The sequence below is a fragment of the Coregonus lavaretus genome (assembly GCF_964263955.1).
Source record: "Coregonus lavaretus genome assembly, chromosome: 30".
NCBI lineage: Eukaryota > Metazoa > Chordata > Actinopteri > Salmoniformes > Salmonidae > Coregonus > Coregonus lavaretus.
The window spans coordinates 35,244,709-35,268,961 of NC_140017.1; the positions used below are offsets into that span (position 1 = coordinate 35,244,709).

The window sequence follows — 24,253 nt, forward strand, 5'->3', positions numbered from 1 at the left end:
ATTAGCCTATCAGAACCTTCTAAAGCCATGACATCATTTTCTGGAATTTTCCAAGCTGTTTAAAGGCACAGTCAACTTAGTGTATGTAAACTTTTGACCCACTGGAATTGTGATACAGTGCATTATAAGTGAAATAATCTGTCTGTAAACAATTGTTGGAAAAATTACTTGTGTCATGCACAAAGTAGATGTCCTAACCGACTTGCCAAAACTATAGTTTGTTAACAAGAAATTTGTGGAGTGGTTGAAAAACGAGTTTGAATGACTCCAACCTAAGTGTATGTAAACTTCCAACTTCAACTGTATATATTTTTATCCATTTACCAATAGGTGCCCTCTTTGTGAGGCATTGAAAAACCTCCCTGGTCTTTGTGGTTGAATCTGTGTTTGAAATTCACTGCTCGACTGAGGGACCTTACAGATAATTGTGTGTGTGGGGTAGAGAGATGAGGTAGTCATTCAAAAATCATTTTAAACACTATTATTGCAAACAGAGTGAGTCGATGCAACTTATTATGTGACTTGTTAATAAATGTTTGCTCCTGAACTTATTTAGGCTTGCTATAAAAAAAGGGGTTGAATACTTATTGACTCAAGACATTTCAGCTTTTCAGTTTTAATTAATTTGTAATGATTTCTAAAAACATAATTCGAGTTTGACATTATGGGGTATTGTGTGTAGGCCAGTGACACCAAATCTCAATTTAATCAATTTTAAAACAAAATCTGGATAAAAGTCATGGGGTGTGAATATTTTCTGAAGGCACTGTATAAAGTGGGTAAAAAAAAATAGAAAATATGTCAACCTTATTACATTATTTGATGACTATGTACAGTGAGGGAAAAAAAGTATTTGATCCCCTGCTGATTTTGTACGTTTGCCCACTGACAAAGAAATGATCAGTCTATAATTTTAATGGTAGGTTTATTTGAACACTGAGAGACATAAATAACAGCAAATAAATCCAGAAAAACACATGTCAAAAATGTTATAAATTGATTTGCATTTTAATGAGGGAAATAAGTATTTGACCCCCTCTCAATCAGAAAGATTTCTGGCTCCCAGGTGTCTTTTATACAGGTAACGAGCTGAGATTATGAGCACACTCTTAAAGGGAGTGCTCCTAATCTCAGTTTGTTACCTGTATAAAAGACACCTGTCCACACAAGCAATCAATCAATCAGATTCCAAACTCTCCACCATGGCCAAGACCAAAGAGCTCTCCAAGGATGTCAGGGACAAGATTGTAGACCTACACAAGGCTGGAATGGGCTACAAGACCATCGCCAAGCAGCTTGGTGAGAAGGTGACAACAGTTGGTGCGATTATTCGCAAATGGAAGAAACACAAAAGAACTGTCAATCTTCCTCGGCCTGGGGCTCCATGCAAGATCTAACCTCGTGGAGTTGCAATGATCATGAGAACGGTGAGGAATCAGCCCAGAACTACACGGGAGGATCTTGTCAATGATCTCAAGGCAGCTGGGACCATAGTCACCAAGAAAACAATTGGTAACACACTACGCCGTGAAGGACTGAAATCCTGCAGCGCCCGCAAGGTCCCCCTGCTCAAGAAAGCACATATACAGGCCCGTCTGAAGTTTGCCAATGAACATCTGAATGATTCAGAGAACTGGGTGAAAGTGTTGTGGTCAGATGAGACCAAAATCGAGCTCTTTGGCATCAACTCAACTCGCCGTGTTTGGAGGAGGAGGAATGCTGCCTATGACCCCAAGAACACCATCCCCACCGTCAAACATGGAGGTGGAAACATTATGCTTTGGGGGTGTTTTTCTGCTAAGGGGACAGGACAACTTCACCACATCAAAGGGACGATGGACGGGGCCATGTACCGTCAAATCTTGGGTGAGAACCTCCTTCCCTCAGCCAGGGCATTGAAAATGGGTCATGGATGGGTATTCCAGCATGACAATGACCCAAAACACACGACCAAGGCAACAAAGGAGTGGCTCAAGAAGAAGCACATTAAGGTCCTGGAGTGGCCTAGCCAGTCTCCAGACCTTAATCCCATAGAAAATCTATGGAGGGAGCTGAAAGTTCGAGTTGCCAAACGTCAGCCTCGAAACCATAATGACTTGGAGAAGATCTGCAAAGAGGAGTGGGACAAAATCCCTCCTGAGATATGTGCAATCCTGGTGGTCAACTACAAGAAACGTCTGACCTCTGTGATTGCCAACAAAGGTTTTGCCACCAAGTACTAAGTCATGTTTTGCAGAGGGGTCAAATACTTATTTCCCTCATTAAAATGCAAATCAATTTATAACATTTTTGACATGCGTTTTTCTGGATTTCTTTGCTGTCATTTATGTCTCTCACTGTTCAAATAAACCTACCATTAAAATTATAGACTGATCATGTCTTTGTCAGTGGGCAAACGTACAAAATCAGCAGGGGATCAAATACTTTTTTCCCTCACTGTACATAGGGCAGCTGTCTCTAAGATGCATGGCAGAGTACCGGTTGGTAGCTGACTAATGACAGTGTCTAAGGTTCAGGACAGGGTACCAGGCGGAGGCCGGCTAGGGATGACTGTTTAACAGTCTGATAACCTGGAGATGGAAGCTGTTTATCAGTCTCTCTGTTCCAGGTTGGCTCCATAGAGTGATCAGTGCCAATAGAGTGGCATTTCTGGCCATCAGTGACAATCTCTCAATTCACCTGAAAACCAGCAGTATTGTGTATTGTAGACATTCAGGCTTGGATTTGAGCGTCCCTGCGACGTCCCTCTGCATTTTCAGCTGACAGACACTAGAGGTCTCAAATGAGATACCATTTTGACTGGCAACCAAGTAATGACTATGCACAGGCAGGAAAGCCTGATAAACAATTTGTGCTCATCGTCATCTTTACACTCATACCTCCTAATATCTTACAGAACATAACCTTTAAAGGGTGATTTCAAAAAATATTTCTACTTCATATTCATCACAACATCAAAATATGTTAAAATGCCAAAACATAACCTTTACTGGGAAATATTGCAATTTCTGCCCCAACATTGCCTGCTCATTGCCTGCACATAATTGGTTAAAATCACGATACACACCTGTGATGTCATCGGAAACACTTATCTTCTTCTATCTTTTTTAATTCAACACAAAACACGCGCCATTTTCACCTACAGTTGAAGTCGGAAATTTACATACACCTTAGCCAAATACATTTAAACTCTGTTTTTCACAATTCCTGACATTTAATCCTAGTAAAAATTCCCTGTCTTAGTTCAGTTAAGATCACCACTTTATTTTAAGAATGTGAAATGTCAGAATAATAGTAGAGAGAATGATTTATTTCAGCTTTTATTTCTTTCATCACATTCCCAGTGGGTCAGAAGTTTACATACACTCAATTAGTATTTGGTAGAATTGCCTTTAAATTGTTTAACTTGGGTCAAACGTTTCTGGTAGCTTTCCACAAGCTTCCCACAATAAGTTGGGTGAATTTTGGCCCATTCCTGCTGACAGAGATGGTGTAACTGAGTCAGGTTTGTAGGCCTCCTTGCTCGCACACGCTTTTTCAGTTCTGCCCACACATTTTCTATAGGCTTGAGGTCAGGGCTTTGTGATGACCACTCCAATACCTTGACTTTGTTGTCCTTAAGCCATTTTGCCACAACTTTGGAAGTATGCTTGGGGTCATTGTCCATTTGGAAGACCCATTTGTGACCAAGCTTTAACTTTCTTACTGATGTCTTGAGATGTTGCTTCAATATATCCACATAATTTTCCTTCCTCATGATGCCATCTATTTTGTGAAGTGCACCAGTCCCTCCTGTAGCAAAGCTCCCCCACAGCATGATGCTGCCACCCCCGTGCTTCACGGTTGGGATGGTGTTCTTCGGCTTGCAAGTCTACCCCCTTTTTCCTCCAAACATAACGATGGTCATTATGGTCAAACAGTTCTATTTTTGTTTCATCAGACCAGAGGACATTTCTCCAAAAAGTACGATCTTTGTCCCCATGTGCAGTTGCAAACCGTAGTCTGGCTTTTTTATGGCAGTTTTGGAGCAGTGGCTTCTTCCTTGCTGAGCGGCCTTTCAGGTTATGTCAATATAGGACTCATTTTAATGTGGATATAGATACTTTTGTACCTGTTTCCTCCAGCATCTTCACAAGGTCCTTTGCTGTTGTTCCAAAGTACGTTCATCTCTAGGAGACAGAACGCGTCTCCTTCCTGAGCGGTATGACGGCTGCGTGGTCCCATGGTGTTTATACTTGCGTACTATTGTTTGTACAGATGAACATGGTACCTTCAGGCATTTGGAAATTGCTCTCAAGGATGAACCAGACTTGTGGAGGTCTATTTTTTGGCTGATTTCTTTAGATTTTCCCACGATGTCAAGCAAAGAGGCACTGAGTTTGAAGGCAGGCCTTGTAAACTTCCGACTTCAACTATATGTTGATGTTGGGCTGGTGCTGGAGATTATGAATATGAAGTAGAACATTTTAGAAATGTACCCTAAACACCACTTTTAAGACTGGTGTTGAATTCTAAACCATTTTGTTTTGGGGGATTCAGTACCAGAATAATCAACAAGCCTGGCGATTTGATTTACAAAGTGCCATACAAATATCTCTACTATGAGTGTGTAACTTTCCGGCTGAGTAATTGTATAATTTTCTGCCTCATTGACTTTGTTTGCAAGCCGTAGATAATTGGATTAAAATGAACAGGGACAACATGAAATAGAACGGAAGCCAGTTTTCTCAAATATGGATAGTCTGGAAAGCGATGCAGTATGATGGTTAGAAACCCACTCCACAGCATAATGAGATAGAGCACCAGGTTGCTTGCACAGGTCTGCAATGCTCTGTTGTTCAGCTCCTTGCTTTTCTTGGTCCAGCAAATCACAGCAATCCTGAAATAAGTGACAGCTATGGTCCAGCAAATCACAGCAATCCTGAAATAAGTGACAGCTATGCTTCCCATTGAAGAAGTAAGGAGCAGCACAGTAAAAACGAGCCCATAAATGTTATTGATTGAAACGTCCTCACAGGATAGCTTGAACAACGATGCGTTGTCACAATAAACATTCAGAATGATTGAACTGCAGCGGGATAGCCTTATGGTGAGACCCAGTCGGACAGACACTAACACAAGGGAAGCCCCCCAAGCAGACACAGACAGCGTAACTACAGTTTTGGTTGTCATTATTGATGTGTACCTTAACAGGTAACATGTGGCCACAAACCTGTCAAAGGCCATAATGATCAGTATCATAGGTGCGGCTGATCCAAACGTGTGACTGAAAAAGGCCTGAGTAACACATTGGCTGTACGTGATAAACCTCTCAGTTGAAACAATATCAGCCATGAGGAGAGGCAACAAGACAGTGTTGCCAATAAGGTCATTTACAGGATGGTTACAGAAGAGGATGTGCATTGGTGCAAATGTCTCTCTGTGATGATGATGACCAGGACTACAATGTTAGACACCAGGAGGGAGAGATACAAAAAACACCATGGAGAAGAAAAAACTGGATAGATGAATGTCTGTGAGAATTGAAAACCCTGGATTTTAAGGATATGGCTTGGTAATGACATGTTGTTGTCCATCCTGTTAGCAATGCAGGGTAAACCTGTTGTTGTTCATCCTGTTAGCAAAGCAGGGCAAACCTGTTGTTGTTCATCCTGTTAGCGATGCAGGGCAAACCTGTTGGTGTCCATCCTGTTAGCAATGCAGGGCAAACCTGTTGTTGTCCATCCTGTTAGCAATGCAGGGCAAACCTGTTGTTGTCCATCCTGTTAGCAACGCAGGGCAAACCTGTTGTTGTCCATCCTGTTAACAACGCAGGGCAAACCTGTTGTTGTCCATCCTGTTAGCAAAGCAGGGCAAACCTCTTGTTGTCCATCCTGTTAGCAACACAGGGCAAACCTGTTGTTGTCCATCCTTTTAGCAATGCAGGGCAAACCTGTTGTTGTCCATCCTGTTAGCAATGCAGGGCAAACCTGTTGTTGTCCATCCTGTTAGCGATGCAGGGCAAACCTGTTGGTGTCCATCCTGTTAGCGATGCAGGGCAAACCTGTTGGTGTCCATCCTGTTAGCAATGCAGGGCAAACCTGTTGTTGTCCATCCTGTTAGCAATGCAGGGCAAACCTGTTGTTGTCCATCCTGTTAGCAACGCAGGGCAAACCTGTTGTTGTCCATCCTGTTAGTAATTCAGGACAAACCTGTTGTTGTCCATCCTGTTAGCAACGCAGGGCAAACATGTTGTTGTCCATCCTGTTAGCAACGCAGGGCAAACCTGTTGTTGTCCATCCTGTTAGCAATGCAGGGCAAACCTATTGTTGTCATTCCTGTTAGCAACGCAGGGCAAACCTGTTGTTGTCCATCCTGTTAGCAACGTAGGGCAAACCTGTTGTTGTCCATCCTGTTAGCAACGCAGGGCAAACCTGTTGTTGTCCATCCTGTTAGCAACGCAGGGCAAGCCTGCTGTTGTCCATCCTGTTAGCAACGCAGGGCAAACCTGTTATTATCCATCCTGTTAGCAACGCATTGCAATTCTGTTGTTGTCCATCCTGTTAGCAACGCAGGGCAAACTTGATATTGTCCATCTTGTTAGCAATGAAGGGCAAACCTGTTGTTGTCCATCCTGTTAGCAAGCATGGCAAACCTGTTGTTGTCTACCCTGTTAGCAACGCAGGACAAACCTGTTGTTATCCATCCAGTTAGCAATGCAGGTCAAACCTGTTTTTGTCCATCCTGTTACCAAAGCAGGGCAAACCTGTTGTTGTCCATCCTGTTAGCAACGCAGGGCAAACCAGTTGTTGTCCATCCTGTTAGCAATGCAGGGCAAACCTGTTGTTGTCCATCCTGTTAGCAACGCATTAAAAACCTGTTGTTGTCCATCCTATTAGCAACGCAGGGCAAAACTGTTGTTGTCCATCCTGTTAGCAACGCAGAGCAAACCTGTTGTTGTCCATCCTGTTAGCAATGCAGGGTAAACCTGTTGTTGTCCATCCTGTTAGCAAGCATGGCAAACCTGTTGTTGTCCATAATGTAAGCAATGCAGGGCAAACCTGTTGTTGTCATTCCTGTTAGCAACGCAGGGCAAACTTGTTGTTGTCCATCCTGTTAGCAATGCAGGGCAAACCTGTTGTTGTCCATCCTGTTAGCAAGCATGGCAAAACTGTTGTTGTCCATCCTGTTAGCAATACAGGGTTAACCTGTTGTTGTCCATCCTGTTAGCAACGCAGGGCAAGCCTGTTGTTGTCCATCCTGTTAGCAACGCAGGGCAAACCTGTTGTTGTCCATCCTGTTAGCAACACAGGGCAAACCTGTTGTTGTCCATCCTGTTAGCAACGCAGGGCAATACTGTTGTTGTCCATCCTGTTAGCAATGCATTGCAAACCTATTGTTGTCCATCCTGTTAGCAATGCAGGGCAAGCCTGTTGTTGTCCATCCTGTTAGCAACGCAGGGCAAACCTGTTTTTGTCCATCCTGTTAGCAATGCAGACAAACCTGTTGTTGTCCATCCTGTTAGCAAGCATGGCAAACCTGTTGTTGTCCATCCTGTTAGCAACGCAGGGCAAACCTGTTGTTGTCCATCCTGTTAGCAATGCAGGGCAAACCAGTTGTTGTCCATTCTGTTAGCAATGCAGGGCAAACCTGTTGTTGTCCATTCTGTTAGCAACGCATTGCAAACCTGTTGTTGTCCGTCCTGTTAGCAATGCAGGGCAAACCTGTTGTTGTCCATCCTGTAGCAACGCAGGGCAAATCTGTTGTTGTCATTCCTGTTAGCAACATAGGGCAAACCTGTTGTTGTCCATCCTGTTAGCAACTTAAGGCAAACCTGTTGTTGTCCATCCTGTTAGCAATGCAGGACAAACCTGTTGTTGTCCATCTTGTTAGCAATGTAGGTCAAAACTGTTGTTGTCCAATCTGTTAGCAATGCAGGGCAAACATGTTGTTGTCCATCCTGTTAGCAACACAGGGCAAACCTGTTGTTGTCTATCCTGTTACAAATGCAGGTCAAACCTGTTGTTTTCCATCCTGTTAGCAACGCAGGGCAAACCTGTTGTTGTCTATCCTGTTACAAATGCAGGTCAAACCTGTTGTTTTCCATCCTGTTAGCAATGCAGGGCATACCTGTTGTTGTCTATCCTGTTCGCAACGCAGGGCAAACCTGTTGTTGTCCATCCTTTTAGCAATGCAGGGCAAACCTGTTGTTGTCCATCCTTTTAGCAATGCAGGACAAACCTGTTGTTGTCCATCCTGTTAGCAACGCAGGGCAAACCTGTTGTTGTCCATCCTGTTAGCAATGCAGCTCAAATCTGTTTTTGTCCATCCTGTTACCAATGCAGGTCAAACCTGTTGTTTTCCATCCTGTTAGCAACGCAGGGCAAACCTGTTGTTGTCCATCCTGTTAGTAACACAGGGCAAACCTGTTGTTGTCCATCCTGTTAGCAACGCTGGGCAATCCTGTTGTTGTCCATCCTGTTAGCAATGCATTGCAAACCTATTGTTGTCCATCCTGTTAGCAATACAGACAAACCTGTTGTTGTACATCCTGTTAGCAGGCATGGCAAACCTGTTGTTGTCCATCCTGTTAGCAACGCAGGGCAAACCTGTTGTTGTCCATCCTGTTAGCAATGCAGGGCAAACCAGTTGTTGTCCATTCTGTTAGCAATGCAGGGCAAACCTGTTGTTGTCCATCCTGTTAGCAACGCATTGCAAACCTGTTGTTGTTCATCCTGTTAGCAACGCAGGGCAAACCTGTAGTTGTCCATCCTGTAGCAACGCAGTGCAAACCTGTTGTTGTCGTTCCTGTTAGCAACTTAAGGCAAACCTGTTGTTGTCCATCCTGTTAGCAATGCAGGACAAACCTGTTGTTGTCCATCTTGTTAGCAATATAGGGCAAAACTGTTGTTGTCCAATCTGTTAGCAATGCAGGGCAAACATGTTGTTGTCCATCCTGTTAGCAACACAGGGCAAACCTGTTGTTGTCTATCCTGTTACAAATGCAGGTCAAACCTTTTGTTTTCCATCCTGTTAGCAACGCAGGGCAAACCTGTTGTTGTCTATCCTGTTACAAATGCAGGTCAAACCTGTTGTTTTCCATCCTGTTAGCAATGCAGGGCATACCTGTTGTTGTCTATCCTGTTAGCAACGCAGGGCAAACCTGTTGTTGTCCATCCTTTTAGCAATGCAGGGCAAACCTGTTTTTGTCCATCCTTTTAGCAATGCAGAGCAAACCTGTTGTTGTCCATCCTGTTAGCAATGCAGGGTAAACCTGTTGTTGTCCATCCTGTTAGCAAGCATGGCAAACCTGTTGTTGTCCATAATGTAAGCAATGCAGGGCAAACCTGTTGTTGTCATTCCTGTTAGCAACGCAGGGCAAACTTGTTGTTGTCCATCCTGTTAGCAATGCAGGGCAAACCTGTTGTTGTCCATCCTGTTAGCAATACAGACAAACCTGTTGTTGTCCATCCTGTTAGCAACGCAGGGCAAGCCTGTTGTTGTCCATCCTGTTAGCAACGCAGGGCAAACCTGTTATTATCCATCCTGTTAGCAACGCATTGCAATTCTGTTGTTGTCCATCCTGTTAGCAACGCAGGGCAAACTTGATATTGTACATCCTGTCAGCAATGCAGGGCAAACCTGTTGTTGTCCATCCTGTTAGCAATGTAGGTCAAACCTGTTTTTGTCCATCCTGTTACCAATGCAGGTCAAACCTGTTGTTGTCCATTCTGTTAGCAATACAGGGCAAACCTGTTGTTGTCCATCCTGTTAGCAACGCAGGGCAAACCTGTTGGTGTCCATCCTGTTTGCAATGCAGTGCAAACCTGTTGTTGTCCATCTTGTTAGCAATGAAGGGCAAACCTGTTGTTGTCCATCCTGTTAGCAAGCATGGCAAACCTGTTGTTGTCTACCCTGTTAGCAACGCAGGACAAACCTGTTGTTATCCATCCAGTTAGCAATGCAGGTCAAACCTGTTTTTGTCCATCCTGTTACCAAAGCAGGGCAAACCTGTTGTTGTCCATCCTGTTAGCAACGCAGGGCAAACCAGTTGTTGTCCATCCTGTTAGCAATGCAGGGCAAACCTGTTGTTGTCCATCCTGTTAGCAACGCATTAAAAACCTGTTGTTGTCCATCCTATTAGCAACGCAGGGCAAACCTGTTGTTGTCCATCCTGTTAGCAACGCAGAGCAAACCTGTTGTTGTCCATCCTGTTAGCAATGCAGGGTAAACCTGTTGTTGTCCATCCTGTTAGCAAGCATGGCAAACCTGTTGTTGTCCATAATGTAAGCAATGCAGGGCAAACCTGTTGTTGTCATTCCTGTTAGCAACGCAGGGCAAACTTGTTGTTGTCCATCCTGTTAGCAATGCAGGGCAAACCTGTTGTTGTCCATCCTGTTAGCAAGCATGGCAAAACTGTTGTTGTCCATCCTGTTAGCAATACAGGGTTAACCTGTTGTTGTCCATCCTGTTAGCAACGCAGGGCAAGCCTGTTGTTGTCCATCCTGTTAGCAACGCAGGGCAAACCTGTTGTTGTCCATCCTGTTAGCAACACAGGGCAAACCTGTTGTTGTCCATCCTGTTAGCAACGCAGGGCAATACTGTTGTTGTCCATCCTGTTAGCAATGCATTGCAAACCTATTGTTGTCCATCCTGTTAGCAATGCAGGGCAAGCCTGTTGTTGTCCATCCTGTTAGCAACGCAGGGCAAACCTGTTTTTGTCCATCCTGTTAGCAATGCAGACAAACCTGTTGTTGTCCATCCTGTTAGCAAGCATGGCAAACCTGTTGTTGTCCATCCTGTTAGCAACGCAGGGCAAACCTGTTGTTGTCCATCCTGTTAGCAATGCAGGGCAAACCAGTTGTTGTCCATTCTGTTAGCAATGCAGGGCAAACCTGTTGTTGTCCATTCTGTTAGCAACGCATTGCAAACCTGTTGTTGTCCGTCCTGTTAGCAATGCAGGGCAAACCTGTTGTTGTCCATCCTGTAGCAACGCAGGGCAAATCTGTTGTTGTCGTTCCTGTTAGCAACATAGGGCAAACCTGTTGTTGTCCATCCTGTTAGCAACTTAAGGCAAACCTGTTGTTGTCCATCCTGTTAGCAATGCAGGACAAACCTGTTGTTGTCCATCTTGTTAGCAATGTAGGGCAAAACTGTTGTTGTCCAATCTGTTAGCAATGCAGGGCAAACATGTTGTTGTCCATCCTGTTAGCAACACAGGGCAAACCTGTTGTTGTCTATCCTGTTACAAATGCAGGTCAAACCTGTTGTTTTCCATCCTGTTAGCAACGCAGGGCAAACCTGTTGTTGTCTATCCTGTTACAAATGCAGGTCAAACCTGTTGTTTTCCATCCTGTTAGCAATGCAGGGCATACCTGTTGTTGTCTATCCTGTTCGCAACGCAGGGCAAACCTGTTGTTGTCCATCCTTTTAGCAATGAAGGGCAAACCTGTTGTTGTCCATCCTTTTAGCAATGCAGGACAAACCTGTTGTTGTCCATCCTGTTAGCAACGCAGGGCAAACCTGTTGTTGTCCATCCTGTTAGCAATGCAGCTCAAACCTGTTTTTGTCCATCCTGTTACCAATGCAGGTCAAACCTGTTGTTTTCCATCCTGTTAGCAACGCAGGGCAAACCTGTTGTTGTCCATCCTGTTAGTAACACAGGGCAAACCTGTTGTTGTCCATCCTGTTAGCAACGCTGGGCAATCCTGTTGTTGTCCATCCTGTTAGCAATGCATTGCAAACCTATTGTTGTCCATCCTGTTAGCAATACAGACAAACCTGTTGTTGTACATCCTGTTAGCAGGCATGGCAAACCTGTTGTTGTCCATCCTGTTAGCAACGCAGGGCAAACCTGTTGTTGTCCATCCTGTTAGCAATGCAGGGCAAACCAGTTGTTGTCCATTCTGTTAGCAATGCAGGGCAAACCTGTTGTTGTCCATCCTGTTAGCAACGCATTGCAAACCTGTTGTTGTTCATCCTGTTAGCAACGCAGGGCAAACCTGTAGTTGTCCATCCTGTAGCAACGTAGTGCAAACCTGTTGTTGTCGTTCCTGTTAGCAACTTAAGGCAAACCTGTTGTTGTCCATCCTGTTTTTCATGCAGGACAAACCTGTTGTTGTCCATCCTGTTTGCAACGCAGGGCGAACATGTTGTTGTCCGTCCTGTTAGCAATGCAGGGCAAACCTGTTGTTGTCCATCCTGTAGCAACGCAGGGCAAATCTGTTGTTGTCGTTCCTGTTAGCAACATAGGGCAAACCTGTTGTTGTCCATCCTGTTAGCAACTTAAGGCAAACCTGTTTTTGTCCATCCTGTTAGCAATGCAGGACAAACCTGTTGTTGTCCATCTTGTTAGCAATGTAGGGCAAAACTGTTGTTGTCCAATCTGTTAGCAATGCAGGGCAAACATGTTGTTGTCCATCCTGTTAGCAACACAGGGCAAACCTGTTGTTGTCTATCCTGTTACAAATGCAGGTCAAACCTTTTGTTTTCCATCCTGTTAGCAACGCAGGGCAAACCTGTTGTTGTCTATCCTGTTACAAATGCAGGTCAAACCTGTTGTTTTCCATCCTGTTAGCAATGCAGGGCATACCTGTTGTTGTCTATCCTGTTAGCAACGCAGGGCAAACCTGTTGTTGTCCATCCTTTTAGCAATGCAGGGCAAACCTGTTGTTGTCCATCCTTTTAGCAATGCAGGACAAACCTGTTGTTGTCCATCCTGTTAGCAACGCAGGGCAAACCTGTTGTTGTCCATCCTGTTAGCAATGCAGCTCAAACTGTTTTTGTCCATCCTGTTACCAATGCAGGTCAAACCTGTTGTTTTCCATCCTGTTAGCAACGCAGGGCAAACCTGTTGTTGTCCATCCTGTTAGTAACACAGGGCAAACCTGTTGTTGTCCATCCTGTTAGCAACGCTGGGCAATCCTGTTGTTGTCCATCCTGTTAGCAATGCATTGCAAACCTATTGTTGTCCATCCTGTTAGCAATACAGACAAACCTGTTGTTGTACATCCTGTTAGCAGGCATGGCAAACCTGTTGTTGTCCATCCTGTTAGCAACGCAGGGCAAACCTGTTGTTGTCCATCCTGTTAGCAATGCAGGGCAAACCAGTTGTTGTCCATTCTGTTAGCAATGCAGGGCAAACCTGTTGTTGTCCATCCTGTTAGCAACGCATTGCAAACCTGTTGTTGTTCATCCTGTTAGCAACACAGGGCAAACCTGTAGTTGTCCATCCTGTTAGCAATGCAGGGCAAACCTGTTGTTGTCCATCCTGTTAGCAAGCATGGCAAAACTGTTGTTGTCCATCCTGTTAGCAATACAGGGTTAACCTGTTGTTGTCCATCCTGTTAGCAACGCAGGGCAAGCCTGTTGTTGTCCATCCTGTTAGCAACGCAGGGCAAACCTGTTGTTGTCCATCCTGTTAGCAACACAGGGCAAACCTGTTGTTGTCCATCCTGTTAGCAAATTAGGGCAATACTGTTGTTGTCCATCCTGTTAGCAATGCATTGCAAACCTATTGTTGTCCATCCTGTTAGCAATGCAGGGCAAGCCTGTTGTTGTCCATCCTGTTAGCAACGCAGGGCAAACCTGTTTTTGTCCATCCTGTTAGCAATGCAGACAAACCTGTTGTTGTCCATCCTGTTAGCAAGCATGGCAAACCTGTTGTTGTCCATCCTGTTAGCAACGCAGGGCAAACCTGTTGTTGTCCATCCTGTTAGCAATGCAGGGCAAACCAGTTGTTGTCCATTCTGTTATTCATGCAGGGCAAACCTGTTGTTGTCCATTCTGTTAGCAACGCATTGCAAACCTGTTGTTGTCCGTCCTGTTAGCAATGCAGGGCAAACCTGTTGTTGTCCATCCTGTAGCAACGCAGGGCAAATCTGTTGTTGTCGTTCCTGTTAGCAACATAGGGCAAACCTGTTGTTGTCCATCCTGTTAGCAACTTAAGGCAAACCTGTTGTTGTCCATCCTGTTAGCAATGCAGGACAAACCTGTTGTTGTCCATCTTGTTAGCAATGTAGGGCAAAACTGTTGTTGTCCAATCTGTTAGCAATGCAGGGCAAACATGTTGTTGTCCATCCTGTTAGCAACACAGGGCAAACCTGTTGTTGTCTATCCTGTTACAAATGCAGGTCAAACCTGTTGTTTTCCATCCTGTTAGCAACGCAGGGCAAACCTGTTGTTGTCTATCCTGTTACAAATGCAGGTCAAACCTGTTGTTTTCCATCCTGTTAGCAATGCAGGGCATACCTGTTGTTGTCTATCCTGTTAGCAACGCAGGGCAAACCTGTTGTTGTCCATCCTTTTAGCAATGCAGGGCAAACCTGTTGTTGTCCATCCTTTTAGCAATGCAGGACAAACCTGTTGTTGTCCATCCTGTTAGCAACGCAGGGCAAACCTGTTGTTGTCCATCCTGTTAGCAATGCAGCTCAAACCTGTTTTTGTCCATCCTGTTACCAATGCAGGTCAAACCTGTTGTTTTCCATCCTGTTAGCAACGCAGGGCAAACCTGTTGTTGTCCATCCTGTTAGTAACACAGGGCAAACCTGTTGTTGTCCATCCTGTTAGCAACGCTGGGCAATCCTGTTGTTGTCCATCCTGTTAGCAATGCATTGCAAACCTATTGTTGTCCATCCTGTTAGCAATACAGACAAACCTGTTGTTGTACATCCTGTTAGCAGGCATGGCAAACCTGTTGTTGTCCATCCTGTTAGCAACGCAGGGCAAACCTGTTGTTGTCCATCCTGTTATTAATGCAGGGCAAACCAGTTGTTGTCCATTCTGTTAGCAATGCAGGGCAAACCTGTTGTTGTCCATCCTGTTAGCAACGCATTGCAAACCTGTTGTTGTTCATCCTGTTAGCAACACAGGGCAAACCTGTAGTTGTCCATCCTGTAGCAACGCAGTGCAAACCTGTTGTTGTCGTTCCTGTTAGCAACTTAAGGCAAACCTGTTGTTGTCCATCCTGTTTTTCATGCAGGACAAACCTGTTGTTGTCCATCCTGTTTGCAACGCAGGGCAAACCTGTTGTTGTCCGTCCTGTTAGCAATGCAGGGCAAACCTGTTGTTGTCCATCCTGTAGCAACGCAGGGCAAATCTGTTGTTGTCGTTCCTGTTAGCAACATAGGGCAAACCTGTTGTTGTCCATCCTGTTATCAACTTAAGGCAAACCTGTTGTTGTCCATCCTGTTAGCAATGCAGGACAAACCTGTTGTTGTCCATCTTGTTAGCAATGTAGGGCAAAACGGTTGTTGTCCAATCTGTTAGCAATGCAGGGCAAACATGTTGTTGTCCATCCTGTTAGCAACACAGGGCAAACCTGTTGTTGTCTATCCTGTTACAAATGCAGGTCAAACCTTTTGTTTTCCATCCTGTTAGCAACGCAGGGCAAACCTGTTGTTGTCTATCCTGTTACAAATGCAGGTCAAACCTGTTGTTTTCCATCCTGTTAGCAATGCAGGGCATACCTGTTGTTGTCTATCCTGTTAGCAACGCAGGGCAAACCTGTTGTTGTCCATCCTTTTAGCAATGCAGGGCAAACCTGTTGTTGTCCATCCTTTTAGCAATGCAGGACAAACCTGTTGTTGTCCATCCTGTTAGCAACGCAGGGCAAACCTGTTGTTGTCCATCCTGTTAGCAATGCAGCTCAAACCTGTTTTTGTCCATCCTGTTACCAATGCAGGTCAAACCTGTTGTTTTCCATCCTGTTAGCAACGCAGGGCAAACCTGTTGTTGTCCATCCTGTTAGTAACACAGGGCAAACCTGTTGTTGTCCATCCTGTTAGCAACGCTGGGCAATCCCGTGGTCCTCTGTAGCTCAGCTGGTAGAGCACGGCGCTTGTAACGCCAAGGTAGTGGGTTCGATCCCCGGGACCACCCATACACAAAAATGTATGCACACACGACTGTAAGTCGCTTTGGATAAAAGCGTCTGCTAAATGGCATATTATTATTATTATTATATTATTGTTGTCCATCCTGTTAGCAATGCATTGCAAACCTATTGTTGTCCATCCTGTTAGCAATACAGACAAACCTGTTGTTGTACATCCTGTTAGCAGGCATGGCAAACCTGTTGTTGTCCATCCTGTTAGCAACGCAGGGCAAACCTGTTGTTGTCCATCCTGTTAGCAATGCAGGGCAAACCTGTTGTTGTCCATCCTGTTAGCAACGCATTGCAAACCTGTTGTTGTTCATCCTGTTAGCAATGCAGGGCAAACCAGTTGATGTCCATTCTGTTAGCAATGCAGGGCAAACCTGTTGTTGTCCATCCTGTTAGCAACGCATTGCAAACCTGTTGTTGTTCATCCTGTTAGCAACGCAGGGCAAACCTGTAGTTGTCCATCCTGTAGCAACGCAGTGCAAACCTGTTGTTGTCGTTCCTGTTAGCAACTTAAGGCAAACCTGTTGTTGTCCATCCTGTTTTTCATGCAGGACAAACCTGTTGTTGTCCATCCTGTTTGCAACGCAGGGCAAACCTGTTGTTGTCCATCCTGTTAGCAATGCAGGACAAACCTGTTGTTGTCCATCTTGTTAGCAATGCAGGGCAAACCTGTTGTTGTCCATCCTGTTAGCAACACAGGGCAAGCCTGTTGTTGTCCTTCTTGTTAGCAATGCAGGGCAAACCTGTTGTTGTCCATCCTGTTAGCAATGCATTGCAAACCTGTTGTTGTCCATCCTGTAGCAAGGCAGGGCAAACCTGTTGTTGTAATTCCTGTTAGCAACATAGGGCAAACCTGTTGTTGTCCATCCTGTTAGCAACTTAAGGCAAACCTGTTGTTGTCCATCCTGTTATTCATGCAGGGCAAACCTGTTGTTGTCCATCCTGTTAGCAACGCAGGGCAAACCTGTTGTTGTCCATCCTGTTAGCAAGCATGGCAAACTTGTTGTTGTCCATCCTGTTAGCAATGCAGGGCAAACCTGTTGTTGTCCATCCTGTTAGCAAGCATGGCAAACCTGTTGTTGTCCATCCTGTTAGCAACACAGGGCAAACCTGTTGTTGTCCATCCTGTTAGCAATGCATTGCAAACCTGTTGTTGTCCATCCTGTTAGCAAAGCAGGGCAAACCTGATGTTGTCCATCCTGTTAGCAATGCAGGGGAAACCTGTTGTTGTCCCTCCTGTTAGCAATGCAGGATCAAACCTATTGTTGTCCATCCTGTTAGCAATTCAGGGCAAACCTGTTGTTGTCCATCCTGTTAGCAACGCAGGGCAAACCTGTTGTTGTCCATCCTGTTAGCAATGCAGGGCAAACCTGTTGTTGTCCATCCTGTTAGCAATGCAGGGCAAACCTATTGTTGTCGTTCCTGTTAGCAACGCAGGGCAAACCTGTTGTTGTCCATCCTGTTAGCAACGTAGGGCAAACCTGTTGTTGTCCATCCTGTTAGCAACGCAGGGCAAACCTGTTGTTGTCCATCCTGTTAGCAACGTAGGGCAAGCCTGTTGTTGTCCATCCTGTTAGCAACGCAGGGCAAACCTGTTATTATCCATCCTGTTAGCAACGCATTGCAAACCTGTTGTTGTCCATCCTGTTAGCAACGCAGGGCAAACTTGATATTGTCCATCCTGTCAGCAATGCAGGGCAATCCTGTTGTTGTCCATCCTGTTAGCAATGCAGGTCAAACCTGTTTTTGTCCATCCTGTTACCAATGCAGGTCAAACCTGTTGTTGTCCATTCTGTTAGCAATACAGGGCAAACCTGATGTTGTCCATCCTGTTAGCAACGCAGGGCAAACCTGTTGGTGTCCATCCTGTTTGCAATGCAGTGCAAACCTGTTGTTGTCCATCTTGTTAGCAATGAAGGGCAAACCTGTTGTTGTCCATCCTGTTAGCAAGCTAGGCAAACCTGTTGTTGTCTACCCTGTTAGCAACGCAGGACAAACCTGTTGTTATCCATCCAGTTAGCAATGCAGGTCAAACCTGTTTTTGTCCATCCTGTTACCAAAGCAGGGCAAACCTGTTGTTGTCCATCCTGTTAGCAATGCATTGCAAACCTATTGTTGTCCATCCTGTTAGCAATACAGACAAACCTGTTGTTGTACATCCTGTTAGCAGGCATGGCAAACCTGTTGTTGTCCATCCTGTTAGCAACGCAGGGCAAACCTGTTGTTGTCCATCCTGTTAGCAATGCAGGGCAAACCAGTTGATGTCCATTCTGTTAGCAATGCAGGGCAAACCTGTTGTTGTCCATCATGTTAGCAACGCATTGCAAACCTGTTGTTGTTCATCCTGTTAGCAATGCAGGGCAAACCAGTTGATGTCCATTCTGTTAGCAATGCAGGGCAAACCTGTTGTTGTCCATCCTGTTAGCAACGCATTGCAAACCTGTTGTTGTTCATCCTGTTAGCAACGCAGGGCAAACCTGTAGTTGTCCATCCTGTAGCAACGCAGTGCAAACCTGTTGTTGTCGTTCCTGTTAGCAACTTAAGGCAAACCTGTTGTTGTCCATCCTGTTTTTCATGCAGGACAAACCTGTTGTTGTCCATCCTGTTTGCAACGCAGGGCAAACCTGTTGTTGTCCATCCTGTTAGCAACACAGGGCAAGCCTGTTGTTGTCCTTCTTGTTAGCAATGCAGGGCAAACCTGTTGTTGTCCATCCTGTTAGCAATGCATTGCAAACCTGTTGTTGTCCATCCTGTAGCAAGGCAGGGCAAACCTGTTGTTGTCCATCATGTTAGCAACGCATTGCAAACCTGTTGTTGTTCATCCTGTTAGCAATGCAGGGCAAACCAGTTGATGTCCATTCTGTTAGCAATGCAGGGCAAACCTGTTGTTGTCCATTCTGTTAGCAATGCAGGGCAAACCTGTTGTTGTACATCATGTTAGCAACGCATTGCAAACCTGTTGTTGTTCATCCTGTTAGCAACATAGGGCAAACCTGTTGTTGTCCATCCTGTTAGCAACTTAAGGCAAACCTGTTGTTGTCCATCCTGTTATTCATGCAGGGCAAACCTGTTGTTGTCCATCCTGTTAGCAACGCAGGGCAAACCTGTTGTTGTCCATCCTGTTAGCAAGCATGGCAAACTTGTTGTTGTCCATCCTGTTAGCAATGCAGGGCAAACCTGTTGTTGTCCATCCTGTTAGCAAGCATGGCAAACCTGTTGTTGTCCATCCTGTTAGCAACACAGGGCAAACCTGTTGTTGTCCATCCTGTTAGCAATGCATTGCAAACCTGTTGTTGTCCATCCTGTTAGCAAAGCAGGGCAAACCTGATGTTGTCCATCCTGTTAGCAATGCAGGGGAAACCTGTTGTTGTCCCTCCTGTTAGCAATGCAGGATCAAACCTATTGTTGTCCATCCTGTTAGCAATTCAGGGCAAACCTGTTGTTGTCCATCCTGTTAGCAACGCAGGGCAAACCTGTTGTTGTCCATCCTGTTAGCAATGCAGGGCAAACCTGTTGTTGTCCATCCTGTTAGCAATGCAGGGCAAACCTATTGTTGTCGTTCCTGTTAGCAACGCAGGGCAAACCTGTTGTTGTCCATCCTGTTAGCAACGTAGGGCAAACCTGTTGTTGTCCATCCTGTTAGCAACGCAGGGCAAACCTTTTGTTGTCCATCCTGTTAGCAACGTAGGGCAAGCCTGTTGTTGTCCATCCTGTTAGCAACGCAGGGCAAACCTGTTATTATCCATCCTGTTAGCAACGCATTGCAAACCTGTTGTTGTCCATCCTGTTAGCAACGCAGGGCAAACTTGATATTGTCCATCCTGTCAGCAATGCAGGGCAAACCTGTTGTTGTCCATCCTGTTAGCAATGCAGGTCAAACCTGTTTTTGTCCATCCTGTTACCAATGCAGGTCAAACCTGTTGTTGTCCATTCTGTTAGCAATACAGGGCAAACCTGATGTTGTCCATCCTGTTAGCAACGCAGGGCAAACCTGTTGGTGTCCATCCTGTTTGCAATGCAGTGCAAACCTGTTGTTGTCCATCTTGTTAGCAATGAAGGGCAAACCTGTTGTTGTCCATCCTGTTAGCAAGCTAGGCAAACCTGTTGTTGTCTACCCTGTTAGCAACGCAGGAAAAACCTGTTGTTATCCATCCAGTTAGCAATGCAGGTCAAACCTGTTTTTGTCCATCCTGTTACCAAAGCAGGGCAAACCTGTTGTTGTCCATCCTGTTAGCAACGCAGGGCAAACCAGTTGTTGTCCATCCTGTTAGCAATGCAGGGCAAACCTGTTGTTGTCCATCCTGTTAGCAACGCATTAAAAACCTGTTGTTGTCCATCCTATTAGCAACGCAGGGCAAACCTGTTGTTGTCCATCCTGTTAGCAACGCAGAGCAAACCTGTTGTTGTCCATCCTGTTAGCAATGCAGGGCAAACCTGTTGTTGTCCATCCTGTTAGCAAGCATGGCAAACCTGTTGTTTTCCATAATGTAAGCAACTTAGGGCAAACCTGTTGTTGTCATTCCTGTTAGCAACGCAGGGCAAACCTGTTGTTGTCTATCCTGTTAGCAATGCAGGGCAAACCTGTTGTTGTCCATCCTGTTAGCAAGCATGGCAAAACTGTTGTTGTCCATCCTGTTAGCAACACAGGGTTAACCTGTTGTTGTCCATCCTGTTAGCAACGCAGGGCAAGCCTGTTGTTGTCCATCCTGTTAGCAACGCAGGGCAAACCTGTTGTTGTCCATCCTGTTAGCAACATAGGGCAAACCTGTTGTTGTCCATCCTGTTAGCAACGCAGGGCAATACTGTTGTTGTCCATCCTGTTAGCAATGCATTGCAAACCTATTGTTGTCCATCCTGTTAGCAATGCTGGGCAAGCCTGTTGTTGTCCATCCTGTTAGCAACGCAGGGCAAACCTGTTTTTGTCCATCCTGTTAGCAATGCAGGCAAACCTGTTGTTGTCCATCCTCTTAGCAAGCATGGCAAACCTGTTGTTGTCCATCCTGTTAGCAACGCAGGGCAAACCTGTTGTTGTCCATCCTGTTAGCAATGCAGGGCAAACCCGTTGTTGTCCATTCTGTTAGCAATGCAGGGCAAACCTGTTGTTGTCCATCCTGTTAGCAAAGCAGGGCAAACCTGATGTTGTCCATCCTGTTAGCAATGCATTGCAAACCTGTTGTTGTCCATCCTGTTAGCAAAGCAGGGCAAACCTGATGTTGTCCATCCTGTTAGCAATGCAGGGGAAACCTGTTGTTGTCCCTCCTGTTAGCAATGCAAGATCAAACCTGTTGTTGTCCATCCTGTTAGCAATGCATGGCAAACCTGTTTTTGTCCATCCTGTTAGCAATGCAGGGAAAAGCTGTTGTTGTTAATCTTGTTAGCAATGCAGGGCAAACCTGTTTTTGTCCATCCTGTTAGCAACGCAGGGCAAACCAGTTGATGTCCATCCTGTTAGCAATACAGGGCAAACCTGTTGTTGTCCATCCTGTTAGCAACACAGGGGAAACCTGTTGTTGTCCATCCTGTTAGCAATGCAGGACAAACCTGTTGTTATCCATCCTGTTAGCAACGCATTGCAAACCTGTTTTTGTCCATCCTGTTAGCAACGCAGGGCAAACCTGTTGTAGTCCATCCTGTTATCAACACAGGTTAAACCTGTTGTTGTCCATCCTTTTAGCAACGTATTGCAAACCTGTTGTTGTCCATCCTGTTAGCCACGCAGGGCAAACCTGTTTTTGTCCATCCTGTTAGCAACACAGGACAAACCTGTTGTTGTCCATCCTGTTAGCAATGCAGGGCAAACCTGTTGTTGTCCATCCTGTTAATAATGCAGGTCAAACCTGTTTTTGTCCATCCTGTTAGCAACGCAGGTCAAACCTGTTGTTGTCCATCCTGTTAGCAACGCAGGGCAAACATGTTGTTGTCCATCCTGTTAGCAATGCAGGTTAAACCTGTTGTTTTCCATCGTGTTAGCAACGCAGGGCAAACCTTTTTGTTGTTCATCCTGTTAGCAACGCAGGGCAAACCTGTTGTTGTCCATCCTGTTAGGAATGCAGGGCAAACCTGTTGTTGTCCATCCTGTTAGGAATGCAGGGCAAACCTGTAAAAAAAAAAGAACAGAAATATAAAAAGACATAAATAAAAATGATTATTATAGGCAATAAGTCTAAATGCAAATTTTAACACACGCTGTTTGTGTCCTCTTTTTTGAACGCTGATAGTAATTTTGAATACCTCAATAAACACATTTGGCGGAGTAAGAATACCACAGATGTAATCAGTATAAAGGTAGTCCTCTAAATCCATACCTTTACCTTGCCGAAGAGAGTTAGAATCCTGCCACAGGTATCGGCCAAATAATTTTTGTCTAAAACACTCTGCCATCATTTATTGCCTGACATAATTTCCTTAATTTGATGTCAATTATGATGAGGTAAGATGATCACGTGATCATCAACCAGTGGCGGTCGGTACCGTTTATTTCTATTGCAGCATATTGGATGACTGTCATTCATATTCCATTCACCCAGTTCAATGTAACAGCGATAGGTTTAGTCTACTACATTTACATTTACATTTACATAATTTAGCAGACGCTCTTATCCAGAGCGACTTACAAATTGGTGCATTCAACTTATGATAGCCAGTGGGACAACCACCTTTTTTTTTAATGGGGGGTGGGGGAAGAAGGATTACTTTATACTATTCCAGGTATTCCTTAAAGAGGTAGGGTTTTAAGTGTCTCCGGAAGGTGGTCAGTGACTCCGCTGTTCTGGCGTCGTGGGGGAGCTTGTTCCACCATTGGGGTGCCAGAGCAGCGAATAGCTTTGACTGGGCTGAGCGGGAACTGTGTTTCCGTAGAGGTAGGGGAGCTAGCAGGCCAGAGGTGGATGAACGTAGTGCCCTCGTTTGGGTGTAGGGTCTGATCAGAGCCTGAAGGTAAGGAGGTGCTGTTCCCCTCACAGCTCCGTAGGCAAGCACCATGGTCTTGTAGTAGATTCGAGCCTCAACTGGAAGCCAGTGGAGTGTTTGGAGGAGCGGGGTGACATGAGAGAACTTGGGAAGGTTGAACACCAGATGGGTTGCAGCGTTCTGGATAAGTTGTAGGGGTTTAATGGCAAAGGCAGGGAGCCCAGCCAACAGCGAGTTGCAGTAATCCAGACGGGAGATGACAAGTGCCTGGATTAGGACCTGTGCCGCTTTCTGTGTAAGGTAGGGTCGTACTCTGCGAATGTTGTAGAGCATGAACCTGCAGGATCGGGTCACCGCTTTGATGTTAGCGGAGAACGACAGGGTTTTGTCCAGGGTCATGCCAAGGTTCTTTGCACTCTGGGAGGAGGACACAACGGAGTTGTCAACCGTGATGGCGAGATCATGGAACGGGTAGTTCTTCCCCGGGAGGAAGAGCAGCTCCGTCTTGCCGAGGATCAGCTTGAGGTGGTGATCCGACATCCACACTGATATGTCTGCCAGACATGCAAAGATGCGTATCACCACCTGGTTATCAGAAGGGGGAAAGGAGAAAATTAATTGTGTGTCGTCTGCGTAGCAGTGATAGGAGAGACCATGTGAGGATATGACAGAGCCAAGTGACTTGGTGTATAGAGAGAATAGGAGAGGGCCTAGAACTGAGCCCTGGGGGACACCAGTGGTGAGAGCATGTGGTGCGGAGACAGATTCTCGCCACGCCACCTGGTAGGAGCGACCTGTCAGGTAGGACGCAATCCAAGAGTGAGCAGCGCCGGAGATGCCCAACTCGGAGAGGGTGGAGAGGAGGATCTGATGGTTCACAGTATCAAAGGCAGCAGATAGGTCTAGAAGGATAAGAGCAGAGGAGAGAGAGTTAGCTTTAGCAGTGCGTGACACAGAGAAGAGCAGTCTCAGTTGAATGACCAGTCTTGAAACCTGACTGGTTTGGATCAAGAAGGTCATTCTGAGAGAGATAGCAGGAGAGTTGGCTAGAGACGGCACGCTCAAGAGTTTTGGAGAGAAAAGAAAGAAGGGATACTGGTCTGTAGTTGTTGACATCGGAGGGATCGAGTGTAGGTTTTTTGAGGAGGGGTGCAACTCTCGCTCTCTTGAAGACGGAAGGGACATGGCCAGCGGTCAAGGATGAGTTGATGAGCGAGTTGAGGTAAGGGAGTAGGTCTCCGGAAATGGTCTGGAGAAGAGAGGAGGGGATAGGGTCAAGCGGGCAGGTTGTTGGGCGGCCGGCCGTCACAAGTCGCAAGATTTCATCTGGAGAGAGAGGGGAGAAAGAAGTCAAAGCATAGGGTAGGGCAGTGTGAGCAGGACCAGCGGTGTCATTTGACATAATAAATGAGGATCGGATGTCGTCAACCTTCTTTTCAAAATGGTTGACGAAGTCATCCACAGAGAGGGATGAGGGAGGGG

The 24,253-nt window shown here is 45.5% G+C and overlaps 1 pseudogene across 1 annotated transcript; it reads right to left on the reverse strand.

Moving 5' to 3' along the window:
- Positions 1 to 4,599: 4,599 nt before the first annotated feature.
- LOC311106289 (olfactory receptor 52E4-like) lies at positions 4,600 to 5,576 on the reverse strand (annotated as a pseudogene). The gene has a single exon. The product of its transcript is annotated as an olfactory receptor 52E4-like (transcript).
- Positions 5,577 to 24,253: the final 18,677 nt, after the last annotated feature.